This window comes from Marmota flaviventris, chromosome 4 (genome assembly GCF_047511675.1).
Source record: "Marmota flaviventris isolate mMarFla1 chromosome 4, mMarFla1.hap1, whole genome shotgun sequence".
NCBI classification, from domain to species: Eukaryota; Metazoa; Chordata; class Mammalia; order Rodentia; family Sciuridae; genus Marmota; species Marmota flaviventris.
The window spans coordinates 60,558,136-60,571,474 of NC_092501.1; positions in this window are offsets into that span (position 1 = coordinate 60,558,136).

A 13,339-nucleotide genomic window follows, 5' to 3' on the forward strand; every position below is an offset into this window, starting at 1 on the left:
TGGGTGGCGATATTAATAAGGTGGCCTCCAGCAGAGCAGGCTCCTCAAGTCTTAGAGCAACAAGTCTATTGGTTTGAAGGAGGATAAACCAGGTTATATGGGTCATTGCTTTCCAGGAGACATCTAGTGGTCAAAGGTTGAGCTACATCTCAAGTTTGGGGCTCAAATTTGCCCTCAAGCTCCAGGATTGTCTTGGGGGGTGGGACTCTAACTCAAATCCTGACAGTAAAGGTTGGTAGCTTCACAAGGACAAGGATGGCGACAGATTTCTCAAGGACTTGAAGCCAGACCCAAAACTGTCACAGGGAACTTAAAGAAAGGGATCCCAGGGGAAGGGGTCATGTGTGGCCTTTTGTGGGCCCTGGAAGCCCCAACTTCCTCTGCCCACAGTGCAGATGGAAACTTCCTATCTTACCTTGATTTTCCTCTTGGTCTGAGATTAATCAAATATTCAGGGAAGTTGGATTAAATTTGCCCAAGTCATTCCCAGTTACAATAGTAATGCTGAGTCTGTTTTTTTCTAATTTATTTGTAAATTAAAGCCAAGTCCCACTCTCTCACCTCAATCACAAACATACTTGAACACCCCTTACTTTCAACAATTCATTGCCTTTGAATGCCCTTGACATTTATGAGTTATTTAGTTTAGAACTAACTAAGCTTCTTTTAAAAAAAATTGTGTGCACGACAGGGGTACACTGCAGGGGTACATATATGACTTTTGCTAAATTGTAAACTTGTCCCTCCTTCTGGAATACTGTACCATTGCATATCAAATGGCAGGGTGCTGGCAGAAAGGGTAGTGGTGACTCACAGTCTCCTTGTTCTTCAGACTCATTTGTGATCCTCATATTAATAAATAATTCCATCAAACTGACCCCCAGCATGGTATTAAAGAAATTGCTGGTAACAACTATCTTAGGTCATACTCAAAACAGAGGTTCCAGCCATCTGAGATTATTAAAACATCTTGCCATACCTGATTTTTAAAAAAGAAGACAAGAAAATGTACAGACATACAGTCTTGGCTGCATTGGGGGACTGTATATTGCCTATTAAAATTTTCTCTGTGCAGTTTCAAATAGACATTAATGATGCCTTGTATTTGGTGATTTACAACGTAAAATTGCTTGACAAACATTAAGTAACTCATTATTTAGGAACAGAGTGGGTATGGTGGGTAAATCACCAGACTAAAAGTCAAGGGAGCCATTCTTCACTGATTTTCTATGTCTCTGTGTCCCTAGCTATAATTATCTACAAGACTTAAACCCTAATTCTGGCTTTGTTGGAATTTCTCAGATAATTGTGGTAAAATTACCCAGACTGGTCATCTATATTGTGGCAGCCCCTTACACTATTTTGTCAACCAAACACAAGGGAGCAAGAGCCAGTCCCTTAGCTGACTCCACCTACATTTTGCCATGTCACAAACTGATCATTTTATGACTTATTATTGCAGGTTGAAATATATACATGTGGCAATTCACTAATGATGTAAAGAGATCAGTGTACTTCAGAAAAAAAATAATACTAAGAAGAATAATGAGATTAATTCAGTACTCATTTTTGATAAGCTTTGACCAAAATAAAATTGGGTGGGATTTCCACAAAGAAGGTCAGGGACCAGATGAATCTCTGCAGGGATTACACAAGACAATTCTAAGGATGTGTGGGGATTAGTTCTTTGGACTCCCCATAGCTGATTATTACATTTTTTAGAACTTTTTTAAGCCAGCTATTGAATACATCCATTATTAAATATTAAATTATATAAACTCATAATTAAATAAATTATGTTAAAAAGAAAAAGTAATACATACTAAAAATTCATCAACGTCTAATTATTTTACTGTTACATACAATCTTAAGGTTATTTTTTTATCTTTTGTATTTTTGTGTTCACAATATCATAAAATAACATGCTAACACTACTGCATATTTCCTCTGTGTTCACTGATATCACATTGGCCTCTTTAAAATTGGCTGTGGGGACACCATTTGCACTATGGAATCAACAGGCATTAAATGAGGGATGTATGGCTTTGATAGTTTAGACTTAAGTGATAGAAAAATGTTAATAATAGATCTTCATGGATTTTTAAATCCTGATTTGACCGGGGCTTGGGAGCTATTCATATTTAATTAAGCAATATTGGGTGTGTCTATAAGGGTACTTCTGAATGAGACTAACATGTAATTAGCAGACTGAGTGAAGGAGATTCTTCTTCCTAAAGTAGGTGGGCCCCACCCAAACTGTTGAAGTTCTGTCCCAACTTGAGCTGGGACATTGGTCCTTTTTGGCCTTTAGATTCAAACTGAAACCTTGGCTTTCCTCATTCTCAGGCCGTTGTATTTGTACTGGAAGTATACATCAGCTCTCCTCAGTCTCCAGATGGGCAAGTGACTATGTTGAGATGCCTCAGCCTCCATGATCGATCCTGTGAGTAGATTCTTTATAATAGATCAGCTTTCCCCATGCACACACATACACACAAAGACATGTGTATGTATATGATTATTTTACTGGTTCTGTTTCTCTGGAGAATCCTGACTGATACACAGATTAAACATAAAAGTATGTCAAAGTCTGTTGCCAAATTTGTTGTGAAGATCACAAAAAAAATGAGGAAATATTTGACAGCTGTTATCTAATATTAGCGAAGAAGTTGCTCATGATATCGATGAAAGAGCGAAACTCTCGGACAATTTTTCACTTTCATCCTACTCCTTATTAGAAATAAAAATATAAGCCAACATTCAAGCTAGGACCACACTCAGCAATGAATTGTGGTCATAGGTTAGTCATGAATACAAAAGTTCAACAAATATCACTGAAAGCATTTTATAAGAGCAAATTGGCTATATGGAACTCAATGAAGAGTGCTGTATATTTTATCACTATTTGTACATTTATGCTATACTTCCTGTGTAACAATAAAATGTATAGTAACTGTATGAACACACTGTATATAAGTATTTAACTAGATCTAGATAGATACACACATAATTCTAAATATTTAGATCCAGATTTATGTACATATATAATCAAATAAATACATTCATAATTTTTTAAGGTGTGAGGTACTACTTATTTAATGTTTAGAAGTCCATCACTGGCTAGAGGTATCCTTGAGCATGACCTGCAATACCAACTTCTACAGCAGCAATCAGCAAACTACTTCCCACTACCTGCTTTTATATAACTCACAGGCTGGGAACATGTCTCACATTTTTAAATGGTTAAAGATTCACTAGAAGAATACTATTTTGTGACATGTAAAATTATATGAAATTCAAATTTCAGTGTCCATAAATACATTTTATTGGAAATGCAGTCCTGCTCATTCGTTTATGTATTCTCTATAGCAGTTTTTGCACTAAAATGGCAATAGTTGAGTAGTTGTGACAGAAACACAATGGCTCTGAAAGCCTAAAATATTTACTATCTTGCCCTTTTCAATAGAAATTTGCTGCTTCCTGTTCAAGAATACATAGGTACATTCCTTGGCTAGTAGTAGTAGGCTAGACCAAATGATCTTCTGGAGCAGAGATAATGGAATACTGAGTTATATGGGATTCAAATTTTTTACTCAATGTCAAGAAGAGAGACCATGCCATCACAAAAGCCAGAATGAAGCATCAGGTTGGTTTGTGTCCCAACCACTGGACGACAGTGCCTTTCTTTCGTGCTGCTTGTCCTAAAGCACTGTATAATTTTGTTGGGTGTTGTTAAATATTTATCGAGGTTTCTTGTCCAATGTGGTTCATTTACTGCATGTCTGTGTGTGTGATGGGACCCTTCAGGATTAAAGGTGCTGTATAAATAGAAGATTATTTTATGACTTGTTATCGCAGGTTGAAATATGTAAATGTGGTAATTCACTAATGTTTTATCTGTGCATATGTATAGGAAACTAGACTGCATTATCTTGCTATTTGAATCTAAAATCATTTATGTTTTTTTAAATGCCCAATCAAAAAATTTTTCAAATGAGGAAAAACAGTGGAGGGAAAAAAAAAAAAAACTCCTTTAATGCAATACTTCAGCTGAAAGTTTAATGACACAAAAGGCAGGCAATTCAAAGTTACAGTTCCCACAGCAACTGTAACTCTGCTATATAGCACATTTAGGCATAGATTTCACAGCATGTACTGCAATACAAAATACTCCACACTGGGCATGCAAGGGGGCAGAGTTATGGTTGCTATGGGTACCACGACTTTGAATTTTCAGATTTTTTTGAGAGTTTAAATTCTCAACCAGAACATCACATTAATAGTTCATTTTTTTGCATTGAAAATAATAAAGGTTGTATCACTGTTTCCACTGTCAAACCCATCTCCAGCTCAGTCCTCTGCTTAGTATAAATACCTACCCAAACATATTCACCCTACTTGCTAAAATTAAACACATGACCTCAGTCCAGGGAGTATTTTAGTTTGCAAATTTATATGCAATGACTTTGCCTGGATTAACTAAATTTACTCTCTCGTCCTTTCTCAAAATCACCAATAAATTCAAATTAACCCTCACAGCATTCTGGTGTATTTTATCTGTTATTCATAGGCTGAGAGAATAGATAATCACATTCATTGTATACGAATGTGTAATGTATATATTTATAATTTATACTCTATGTCCAAAAAAGAACTCGAGATAGTTAAACCACACGGATTCATTTATTCATTTATTCTTTGAACACATCATGCAATTTAATGTCTTTACACAAATGGTCTCAGAACCCCTTTTCACTTTAAAAAATTACAAAGGACCTCAGCTTTTGTTTATGGTGGGGATGCTTGTACGTATGAATATCAATACATAGGTATAGATCTCTCCATGTTAGAATTTAAAATTGAAGTATTTAAAATTATTTTTTCATTAACTCACTTTAAAATAACAATAACAAACCCATTACATGTTGAGAAAATTTTTTATGGAAAAAATCTGTCTTTTCCAAAATAATCAAACTTCACGAGAAGAGATACAATTTTACATTTTTACAAATCTTTTTAATGGAAGATAGCTAAATTCTCATAGCTACTTCTAAATTCAATCTGTTGTGTATTGCAGGCTACAAGATTTCTGAGAAACTCCACTATACTTTTGTGAGAGAATAAGAATTTAAAAAGCAAATAATGTCTTGGTATTATTATGATCATTGTTTTGAAACTAAGGACCACCTAAAATTATCTCGGGGATTCCCACAGGTCCCCAGACCACACTTTGAGAACTAGTGTTGATGTATTGCTCATGTTATTATTCCGAGCATATGATTTTACCTCATATACAGGAAAACTCCTATCCATGCTCCAAGGCACTAGGAAGAATTAATTGCTCCCTTACCTGTGTTCTTATAGTACTTTATACATATGCCAATTAGACTATTATGTGGCATTATGATTGTATGTTTAAATGTCTGTTGTTATTAGATTATGTGTTTTCTAAAGTGGAATTATTTCTTATACCTTTTTTTTCTAAGTTCCTAACAAGGCACCTGGCATTTTATATGTGTAGAATGTAAGAACTCAATTCAATGAGTAATAAGCATAACTCCCATTTGTTGAGTGCTTAATATGTTAGGAACTGTGTATAACTATTTCAAATTTAATCCTGTGATAAATAATGCCATGAAGTTGGCACTGTTATTTTCAATTAAAAAAATATATATTTTTTGGTACCGAGGGTTAAAACCAGGGTTGGTTAACCACTGAGCAACATCCCCAACTCTTTTTATTTTTTATTTGAGACAGGGTCTCACTAAATTGCTGAGGCTCAAATTTGTAACCCTCCTGCCTCAGCCTCCTGAATTGCTAGGATTGCAGGCATGTACCACTGTGCCCGGCTTATTTTCATATTTTTTGCATGAAGAAACTAAGACTTGCCTAAGGTTCAATGACTAACATGTGACAGACCATATGGGTCTAACACCATGCACCATGCTAATAATATAGGAGACAATAAAAATTAAGAAGCAGAGTCTTTGTCTTAAAGACATTTATAATCTACTTTGGGAGACAAAACATACTGTACAGATAAAAGGCAAGTAATCATATAAAAGTTAGCTAATAGTAGACTATGAAGATCATAATTAAAGCAGTGCCTACTTAGTAGAAATGGATACTTACCCAGGGGATTATTTAGATTTAAACTTTTGGAGAATATGTATCTCTGAGAAAACCCTCGTTTTAGAATGCACACCAAACAAATATGTATGTATTTACAAGTTATAGATTTACTATTGCACTGTTACAAGTGTCCTAATATACTTAATAATTATAAAGGAATTGAATAGAATGAGGTTTTGTGTGTGTGTGTGTGTGTGTGTGTGTGTGTATTATAAGTTTTTTCAGAATACTGGTGAATTATGAATCCCACTTTAGAAAAAATTCATCTTGATGAGTGGTGCACAATTTGGGCTGAAAATTAGCTAATCTGAGGAGTTTTTAAGATCTTATGCCAGAATTCCACCCATCACCAGTCTAGCTAAGGACTGTGGCTCCATTCAAGGGAATTGGTGGGCTACAACCAGAAAAGCTGATATTAAAGGCTGCTTTGATATTTTTATGTAGAAATGTTGAAAAGTTTTGCTTGTGAAGTTGGGCGAGCTTATTTTTAGCATTCCCCCTCATCTAAGTCCATGCTGTATTTTGATGTTTTGAAGCAGTGCCCATTTTGGATATGCCTGGCTTGACAAAGTCTGGGGATGAGAAGCCCTGAGTTGTACTCTGTTCCTGGCTGAGGACTTTTGCTGTCTTTGGGTAGTTTTCAATAATGGTAATCATGGAGGTGGGGATTTTCGTTAGTCACAAAATCTTTTGTTTCAGAAAAGTATATTCTTGGAGTCATTACATAGGCCCACAAAGGGAATCATGAAATATTTTTGTAGACATCTTTTAGAATAGCATCCTCACCTTATATACGAGGAAACTGAGACCCATTAATCCTAAATGGAGCTAGATGATTATATAGGACAAAGTTCTGAGAAGAAAGGTTTGTGATCCCAGTTGGTGGAGGAAGAGAATGTTGATTGTCACTAGATAAAAGGTTCTTAAATATATGCTATGGAATTCATCTTAATAAATGCCTCAGGCCATTGTTGGACAGGTTATATATGGGCAGAATAGGGTAGAATAGTGGTGGCTTTTCCATCTTTAGCTGATTGAATAAACACAGCGCTGGGTTTGAACATCTTTAAACAGACTACATAGAAATTTCCAAATTCACTAAACTAGAAAGCCTCCTGAACTCTCTGCTTCACAGTCTTGAATCTGTGATCCAGAATCTTCTTTGTAAATGGGGAAGTTGAAATAGATCAGCTCTGAAGTTCTTTTTGGCCTTCTATGAAACTTCTGGGGATGTGTGTATTTCTAGGTAGTGTCATCCAAACCTGAGGACACCATCAGAGCACAAAATTGGGTTCTAATAATTTCCCGCTGTGCAGCATAATGGAGGGGAGAAGTATTCTTGCATAATTTGCATTTAATAGATAGAGCTTGGACCCACTGAACTCTGGGGAAAATGTAGACATACTTTACCATGCCTGCTCAACATGGATTATTACAGGTGAAAGAACAGCAGAATATGGGAGCTGCTGGATCCAAGGGAACATTGTCAGTAGTGGACCAAGAAAACATCACACTGATGCCTTGTCAAGGCTTAAATGAGTTTCATGTAATGGAAGCAAAGCATGAAACCATGCCTGTCTCTCAGTCTTCAGAACACACGAAAATATTGGAAAGGTTCAAATATGGGTGCTACCATGACATTTCATACCCTTCTGTGTTTTGTTTATGCCAATATTTTTTTTCTGGATATCTGTCTTGTTCTTTCACTGCATCCATGTAAAGATGTCTAATGCATCAAGTGAAAAAAGAACAATCAGAAACAGTAGTTCACTCTCCTAAGTGCTCATCTGACAATAAACATAACTATTGTCTCCATTTTAATGAAGATGCTGAGGCACAGAAAGGATGAGCCTGAATCCAGAGGCAGAGCCTAGATTCAGACAGGCAGTCAGTCTTAAGAGTCTGAGCTCCCTCTTGTCAGGGATGTTACAGAAGAAAATATTCAAATATTTGTTGAATGAATGCATTATAAATTTTCATGATTACTTTTGATAAAAATTATACCAGAAATAAAATTATATTTTGACTTACCAACTTGGCAAGAATTTTAAATAGTAGTTAGTGTTGGGGTGGATGTGAGAAAATGGAATTTGCCCAGCTGGTGAAATAGCCAATTCGTGCAGTCCCTCTGAAAGACAATTTGGCAGTACAGAATATAATAAGTCCTTTGATACATTGGACCTCGACAGGCTCAGAATTTTTTTTTAATGAATTAATCCTAAGGAAAATTTTTATGAATTAATCCTAAGGAAAATTTTGGTTCACTACATATACACACAAAACAAGATGTATAAAATTTGTACCAGAATATTGTTTAAAATATCATAAGTTGGAAACAGCCTAAATAATTGACTATAGGGGGATTAGATAAATAAATCATGGCACAACTCTAATAAGGAAGATAGGCAGATATTAAGAATGTAATAGAATCATGTTTATTGACATAAAAAAGATGGTCAAAAAAGTGTTAAGATTATAAAGGAAATATTTTTGTACTTAAAATATAAATTAATGTCAATAGTAAAATTAAGGCAGTTACAAATTTCTTCATACTTTTTGGTAGTTTCCAATTTTCCTATAATATATTACTCATGATTTACATAAAAAGAAGAAGAAAAATTCTAGAACTTCCTTACTTTAGCCATTGGAGAATTTATGCATGTGTGTGAATAATCACCAACTCTAACCAAGAGCAAGTTCAAAATTAAATTAATAGCTAACATTTATGAGACACTCATTATGTGCTAGTAGAACTGCTAAATATTTTGAACAATTTCTTTTCATTCTTACAACTCTTAATGATGTGAGCACTCTCAGTCACCCCATTCACAGTTGAAGAAACTGAAACACAAAGAGATTGAGTAACTTGCCCACATTCACTGAGGTGGCAACTTCTAAGAGGATGTGAATAATTTGTAAGAGTCAGAAATAAGGAATAAACTTGCCCCTTGGGTGTTAAGGTACTACTCTTTGGAGGGGCGGGGTAGGAACATTAAGTAGCTAACTCAATACAGAAGATCAGTTTTTCTGGTTAAAAATAAAACCATCCATTATAGAGATTGAGCCCTGAGAGAACTGGGATGGGTAAATAACTACATTGTTTGATTTTTTGACAGGGCAGTTAACTTTTCTGCCAAATAGAAAGAACTTTACTGCAAGATTTTTTTTTTTTTTTAATTGGGTGGGACTGCAGAAGGTATCCTATCTGACTATCTGAGGAAAAACCTGAAAGTAAGTCAATTCTATGCAATTCACTTTTGGTAGTTTAGAGATTTTGCTTCTTTGGGAGGTGGCTAGGCACTCTCTTTAAGTTATGTTTGCATAGCACTTAGCATAAGAATGAGAAAACATCAATTGTATAAATCAAAGAATGGGCCAGATAAGTGACTTAGCCCCAAGGACAGAGTAAAGATTCAGTGACTAGGCTACAAAGAAAATGTGCCTGGTACCCTAACACCTGGATCTCTGCCTAACCTCAGGACACTTCTAGACACTAAGGAGTTGCTTTGCTTTTGTGCTTGATGATCACTCTATTACAGATGGCAGCAATCAGGATTTTGAAAGGATAGAAAAACCTTTACGACTGTCACTCTTCTGTTCATACCTTTTATGTTCCTGGAATGCCTCTGCTTATCCTTCCCACTCCCATTATGGAGACCCAACTCAAGGATCCCCTTTTCTATGAAGAAGTCTGTGGTGGTACCAACTGAGAATGATCTCAATATGCCTGTAACTCCATAGAAAGCTTGTCTGTCTTTTTTTTTTTTTTTTTTTTTTTGTCTGTGATATTTGAAATAAATTTATCATTATATTCCTCTTTCTTTGAGGGACAGGAATTCTATTAAATAATGACAATGACAAAACAATAGTAATCACTAGCCTGGCTTAAGCCTCTTTCTTTCAAGCCTAGTGGTTTGAGGTAGACTTCACCTACAAAACCTTCAGTACATGATGATTTAAGTGGCTTAAAAAGTCCAGTGCACCAAGAACCTATTCTGTTCATGCAGTTAATTGGCTTCTAGTTCTAGTCCAAAAGGCAAAAGATATTGGTTGTAGGCTTAGTTCAATCATCACTAGGACAAAGTTATATTCAGAGCCTCAGTTGCCTCATCTGTCAATAGGAAATGATACAAAGCCACTCATATCTGAGAACTATTGTGAGAACAAAATTAATTAAGAGATACAAAAAGTCTTTAATAGATAAAGGCTTTAGGCAAAACCAAGGCATTATGTGACATTGTTGTAAAACTCAAACCCAATCTTGTGTTGCAGAAGAGACTGCAATGGTAAGGATGGGTGGTCAATACTGAGGATTCACATGTGATCGATGAGACCAACTGTCTGTGGAAATGACATTCACTAAAGAAAAGCCTGAAGGGCTGAGGGGGTCACAGGGAGATGAAGACAACTCACATTTAATCAAGGAAGAATATTCATATTGTTGGCTAATGGAACTCTGGTAGTTCTTTCTAAAGTGCTACCTGAAGTTTGCTCTGTGAAACAGGTTTCTTAGGAAGAAAAATGGGTCAAATATACTTGGGTTAGACAAAATAAAATAGGATTTTGCACTTCCAGCCTTTAGAATGCTAACAGGATTCTTCAAAAGTGAGAGAGGCAGGAAGTGTTAATCATCTCAAGGGGCAGTAGCCTGGCCAAAGCTGAAACTCAACCCACTGTATTATATCAGACTGAATAGAGTAGGTGCTCATGATATCTGCTTGGAGTTTCTGAAATGAGAACCCAAAGAGGGAGATTTGAGTGATATTTATCCAGCATTATAAAAACAAAGGGGACTTTGATTTGGGTAGTCTTGGGAACTTTGGTTCTAGGAAATTAGGACTTTGTTATGAGGGAGGAGATTAATCAAGTACTTTTAGGTCTGGGAGAAATTCCCCTTCAGACAACTGCTACCTTTGCCCCAATTCTAGGTGCAATCAGAGCTCTTCTGATTACCTGTCCTGGGGAGAAGTCTAAATGATGGGCAATAGCAGCCAGGGGAAAAAAAAATCCCTACAAATTAAAATGATTATAGCAGTGTTCATTTTTTATTTAATTGATAAAATAAATAATTCCAAAATTAATACATTTACTTTCAAATGGAAGAAATACAGAGTAGAAGAAAGTGGGTATTTCTTCCCCACCTACTCTCAAGCCATTTACTGGAATATAGTACAGATATACTGCATTTGAAAGAAGCCAGTTTGTAATATCTGTAGGTATTTAACCAGTGCTCCATGGCTGGACATTTAGGTAGTTTCAATTTTCCATCTTTATAATAGGTGTTACAATCAACTTGGACATTTATTTTTGTGCAAGTACTTTCTGTGAGATAGATACATAGAAGTGAAATTGCCATGACAACATGTAAGTAAATTTACAATTTGGCTATGTACTGCCAAATTAGCCCAGAAAAGATGGTACCAATTTATACTTCCAACAGGAATATATGAGAGTTGCTTATGAGTTTGACCAGTTGCTAGAGACAGATCATGTCTGCAGAGGTGACAAAATTATTGATCTGCACTGCAAAGGCTCAGAATGTTGATGATGAAAGAGCTGTTCCCATGGAGAATCTGGTCTAGGTGGTCCACAGGTCACCCTAAACAACAGTGACCTCACATCTCTCTTTAACTGAAACTGGCTCTCAAAGTGTATTACATTGCACATCAATTTCCTTTGAAAACCCTTATTAATTGCCATGGGGAGGGGAATTAAAGACCTCAAAACATCCCCTCCTTTGTAACCCAAGATCTGAATCAGTTAGAACCAGGCAAGAGAGTAAGACAGAGCGATCAATATATAACTTTCTTTTTTATTGTTAAAGTGAATATTGAAGAATGTGAGTTATATCTGCTGCAAAGTGAACTTTCTCATTCGTCACCTGGCATTATAGGAAGCATAGCCAGTGTCAGGTAGCAATAGACTACTGCAAATCTCCCTGAAGGCCAAGGAGAAATGGTCAACGAACAGCTGTTTGAGAAGAATCAAGAGCACATGCAGGACAGCGCACACTCGCCCAGCGAGAGGGCCCAGCAACCCACAGCTAGCATTCCTTTCAAAGCTCACCAATCAGATTATGTCTCTTTTCCTTCCCTCAGAAAGAATAAATGAGAAGAAGGAGGGACACAAGGAAACACCAAGAGTGTTCCTTCCACAGAAAGGAAGCATCAGGAATAGAAGAGATTCAGGCCCCTTCTGCTGCCCCTCCCATCCCAAAGGGAGTGTCTGCCTAGAACCTTTAGTAGAAAAGAGTTCCATGGTTGATTAGTAATGTCTTCCATGGGTGAGGGGGTTGAGTTTTAAGGCACATTTGTCATACATTTTCAATCTTGCAATAATTATGCAATGAGTAAGATGCGATTAGTATAAAAGTTAAGTGCAATTGTGTCTTCTAAATTATAAAAGGGTTTCAGTACAAACAAACTAGCCTCACAGACTTTCTGTCTCTATTTTCTGAGTGTTCTGAGTCTCTCTTCTATAGCAGGGTGGAGAGATAGTCTGCTCCCAAATAATTCATAACAGTCTAGGTCTTTATACCTTTTGGTGCTATTCCCAGTACAGAGCTGATATTTTTATTGTAATGGATCATAATTAAGAACTCGTGTATCCAAATCTTTAGTTTTTGCAATGAGTTAACAGAGGCAGAAAAGAAGAAGAAAAAGAAGAACAAAAAGTCAATTTTTGCCAAGTAGCCAAGAATAAAATTAGTAGTGGAAAAATCATATTTTCAAGCTATTAAGAATTTATTATAAACACTGGAGCATTTAAATAAAACAAAACTAATTTTTGTCTTTCTAAACACTTGGCATTTTCTACTTTGTGTTCTTTTTGATGTTCTTTCTTAAATAAAATTTTATTTATTTTAAATTTTGCATGCAGACACTTTCTATTTGCAGTACTGAGGAGCTACATTTTTTTATTTGATTGGGTGACTTTGGTGCTAAAGAATGGAGCCAGATATGACATTGTCCAATTAAGCTGGATTTAAAAATGAAGGAGCTGCGTAGTAGAAAAATAATACATGCTTGGAGGGGTGAAGTTAGGGAATAGGAGTAAGATAGGGTGTATTGAGGAGTAAACGTTGGGAAGATTAAGAGAAGAACTTTTGATTACCATATTTCCTTGTTGACACTTTATCATTTTTGGCCCTTTCCCATATTCAACCAATAAATGGCTGCTACCTGGGGTGGGACTTAATTAACATGCA